General features: G+C 38.9%; 1 protein-coding gene across 1 annotated transcript in view; it reads left to right on the forward strand.

Annotated features, from left to right (window-relative positions):
* PATJ (PATJ crumbs cell polarity complex component) overlaps positions 1-4,552 on the forward strand; it is a 431,680-nt gene that overhangs the window by 326,405 nt on the left and 100,723 nt on the right. The gene's annotated exons all lie outside the window — the stretch shown is intronic.

The following is a 4,552-nucleotide window of genomic DNA, read 5'->3' on the forward strand; positions in this document are numbered from 1 at the left end:
CCGCTCTGATGGAAAAAGATGGGGCAGTCTGCTTCCATAAAGATTACAGCCTTGGAAATCCTATGGAGCGGTTCTGCTCTGTCCTATACAGTCACTATGAGTCAGAATTGACTTGACAGCAATGGGTTTTGGGTTTTCCAGCTAGGGCTCTGTTACTCATATTTCCTTCATTATCTTGTTTTAAACATTTAGAACAATAAGCACCACAGTAAATTGTATGCATCTCAAGGGCCAGGTTTATTGTCTTCTTGACCACTTACTTCCCCAGTACCTAATGCATAGTCCCACCCCATTGTCTGTGTGCAATGGGGAGAAGAGAATAAGGTTTATTAAAAAGAGTAATAGAAGACAAGTTTAGAAAAATAAATTGAGGTCAAATGAGAGAGTTAAATTAAAATCTCAGAAGGCTTGAACTTCATGCTTTAGGCACTTGGAGCTGTTGAAGGCTTTTTGAACAACGAAGTAGTCTGATCAGGGCTCTACGTCGGGTAAATTAGTCTAAAAGGAACGCCAAAGGTGTCTTGAAGTGGGAAGTCCAATTAGGAAGCCACTACAGTGATTTCATAAGATATAATGAGGGCTCAAGTATACTTGGCTTGCAAGATATTTATTCCATTCCTTGACAAGTCAGGCTGAGTCTTTTAGAATATCTTTATATAAAAGCAAGAACCTTAATTTTTTTTTTCTCTTTTTCTCAGAAGTCATGCTTTTTTCAATACTAAATGAAATAGAGCAGGCCTCATAAAAGAATGGAGAGTTGGATTACGCAGGGAATTTAATTATCACAATTTCTATTTTTTCTTTAATTGTGCACGGCCTTTCTAGAATTCTGAGTAGCCTAGTAAATATGTTTATGACTGGGGGTAGAAGAGACAAATTCAGTTTGTCACATCTAGTAAATATGGCTTTGCAGAAGGAAATATTTGTGAATTTAGGCTGGCAATGAGACTAATAAATCATTCTGTGGTTTTTTGAAGAGGGATTGGGTTTAGGAACCATGGAATGATGAAATGTAAACCAACATAAGTTTTATTAAAAAAAGAGGAACTTTATATCAGTGATATATAGTTGTTTTTCTTTTTAAATTTACTTTGCTTAGTAAAATCTTAAATCAATTAAAAGGAAAACAGATGTATATACTAATACACTCTTTTGTCATGTTAAATGATGAAGAGGGTTGGGAACAATACTATTGAACATTTACCTGATCAGAAATGTTTTTCCAGTTCATAATAAAGTCCTTAATTATAGGCAGTTCCGAACTTCTGAATGACAACTTGTATTTAAGAATGGACTGCCATAAAACCTATTATATTTAAAATTTGAGTTAAATACAATGGTACTACTTTGTGACACCCATGAAAACATCGTGAGGTTTGGAAGTGTTTCTTAAGTGTTTATATGCATACCCATTGCCATTGCCTTCCAGTCCATTCCGACTCATGCATAGAAAGGTAAAATATATGCTGTATACTAAGACAAACATTTGACTGACAATAAGAACCGTATGTACCTGTTCTGACTTACCTACAAATTCCACTTAAAGACAGACTTAAAGACGGATCTCATTCGTAACCCAGGGACTGCCTGTAGTTTGACATTCATTAAGAACCTACTCCCAAATATAACATAATTGCTGCTCTCAAGGTTCTCACTGTTGTAACTGCACGAGCCGGAATAGGATCGGATCAGGTCCACGTCCCCCTCGTTGCAGACTGTCTAAATGGAGAAGTGGACACGGCTGTTAAGGCAAGGTGAAAACATTTATTTAGTTGGCCAAGTAAAGGAGCTCACGGGACCTGCGCACCAACACGGCTTTCTGAAACTGGGTGGGGGCCAGCTTTTATGAGCAGAATCAGGAGGTTATACCATATTCACGTTTCTTTGCTGATTATTCATTGTGGGGCAGGGCTAGGAGTCAGCAGGAAGTGACTGACGGACCCTTCGCTTCTGAAATGGGCTTGACTGTCGCCCGATGATGTTAAGTCCAGTGCATTGTCATTCGTTGACCGAGTCTTTTGGTTCCTTGGCATAAGTTTCCTCATCAGTCTGCGCATGCTTGGTGGTCTGGTACCGGTTCTTCTGGGACTTGTTTGTGACCCTTATCTGCAGAATTTCCTGAAGTTAAAACAAGAGTAAAGAAATAGTCAATCCTAGTCAAATAGTCCTGGTCTGAAGCCCCAGGAAGCCCCTGTATAACCAAAATAGTCAATCCTAGTCAAACAATCCTGATCTGAAGCCCCAATATAGCCTGCCCCTATTGTGGGGGCAGGAATGTGGCTTAGCGACCACCTTATTGTCTAGTGGGGAGAAATCCATGGCAAGTAGTGAATATGAAGAGTCCCTGAGTGGTACAAACAGTTAACATGCTCAACTGTTAACCGAAAGGTTGGCAGTTCAAGTCCACCCAGAGAGCCTTGGAAGAAAGGCCTTATGATCTACTTCCAAAAAATCAGCCATTGAAAATCCTATGGAGCACAGTTCTACTCTGATACACATGGGGTCGCTATAAGGCAGAATTGACTTGGTGGCAACTGGTTAGTGAATATAAAAAAAAACAAAAAAACAAAATCTATGATCACTTTACATAGTGGAGCCCAGGGGAGGGAATGACTAACTTCCTGAAGATTTAAAAAGACTTCTCAGTCGGTATTGAACAACATTTCTTCCTAGTCTTTTTATAAAGGTTGAGTTAAATGCACAATCAAGAGCCTTGCCATTTCCTTTCCTTCATCTATAAAACACAATTCACAGTGAAATCTACTAACTGTGGTCTTCATGGGGAAAGGTCATTCTCCTTGAGCACCCTTGGCTGAGCAGGCAGCTTTGGACAGGTGGTTTGAAGATCAGTAAGAGAGGAAAGGGACACCCAACCATACGGATTAGCTGAATCATCTTGGGTGTCAATGGGCCACCATCCGTCAGCCAGACGGTCTTCAAACCACTGTGATACAATTGTGCCTTAGAAATCATCCTTGCTGACCTAGTTTCCCTTCCCATCGCTGACTGGTCGCTGTTTTCTAAGCTCCTGGTGAGTGGGGATATTTTGAAGACTCTACCACATGAACCATTATGTTCTCAGAACAGAATCCGCATTGTTCTTTGCTATACTTCGTTTAAACATGAACGTTCTTTTATAATGTTCAGCTCTCCTAGAAAAGGAAATGCCTTATTGCTAACCTCTCTTAATTCACATTTCTGTCTTACCTGACTCTCCTCTCTATCTAGATTTTGGCTTCAACCCCTCTTCTATGGAGCTATCTCAGACTAAACCAACTAAAAAACGGAAGAAAAGTTTTAGAAGGGAGCATAGTACTCTTAAAAGGAACATGGACTTTGAAAGAAATGGATGTAGAATGAATATAAAAGTGAATCAGACCAAGCAGGTGTATGAAGCACAGATGTTTGGCTTTAAGGATCTCTCAGTCTCATTGGGGAGATCAATTCTGTACATGTAATTATGATACAAAAGTGACAAATTATATGAGAAAAGTGATAAATATTATAAGACCTTAAGGTAAAATGTTAGGAGTTTAAAGGAAAAAGAGATTACCTCCCAGCTAAGGGCGACACAGTGGCTGCAGCGATGGGCTTAAGCATAGCAACAATTGTGAGGATGGTGCAGGACCAGGCAGCATGTCATTCTGTTGTACATAGGGTCGCTGTGAGTCACAAGTGACTCAATGGCACCTAACAACAAGGAGAAGGGAAGGATTTATGAAGTAAGGGCTACATTTGAGACATGCTTGGAATGATAAATTCTGCTTCATTTTTGCCTCTAGTTTCAAGGTTTAAGATGTGGGTATAGATGTGGAGGGTATTCTTTTTAGTTTTTATTCAAATATTAAAGGATGCTTAGACCATTTAAAACCTACAGTGTCTCACCCATGTTAAAACTTCCAAGCTGAAGCATCCATTAGTTGTTTTTATACCCATTTTAATATTCATTTGATAAATATCAAGAAAATCTTATCTACTGCACTCAGATTACTGAGAAAGGTAAAAATAAAGATTTTTGTATTTTTATTTAAATGTCACTTTCCGTTCCCCCCAGGGAAACATATACATAATTAGATGAATGACATCAGCTGACTATTGTCCTAGTGTAAGTCTCCTCTCACAGGAGGTTCAGGAGCCAGCCAGCCGTTACTGGAAGAACTACCTGCAGATTGGTTTTACAAGCTAATGTGCTGAGGTTACGAACATTGACTGTTTTGAAGCTCCAGTTGGATACCATAGCTTTTCCAGGGTTCCCTACGGCTTACAGAACCAGGCTCACTGAGTAGTTTGGACATTAATATGGATTGAGTACTGATTTTTGAAGGAGTAATTCATTTTTTCAGAATTTTTTTTATCCCTAGGTCTTATTCACTCTCTGAAGTTGCTGAAAATCTATGTATTTTCAAGCTTCGTTTCTAAACTCAGGTGTGTTTTTCTTTTTTTTAGGGTAACTTCTTGATTACCTAAAATTCGCTGAGAGGAGGGTATTTTATTTAATAAAAATTTCTGGTTTACAGATAGTAAAACACTTTTTAAAAAATCCACAGTCTAA

This window comes from Trichechus manatus, unplaced genomic scaffold, assembly GCF_000243295.1.
Source record: "Trichechus manatus latirostris isolate Lorelei unplaced genomic scaffold, TriManLat1.0 scaffold00003, whole genome shotgun sequence".
NCBI classification, from domain to species: Eukaryota; Metazoa; Chordata; class Mammalia; order Sirenia; family Trichechidae; genus Trichechus; species Trichechus manatus.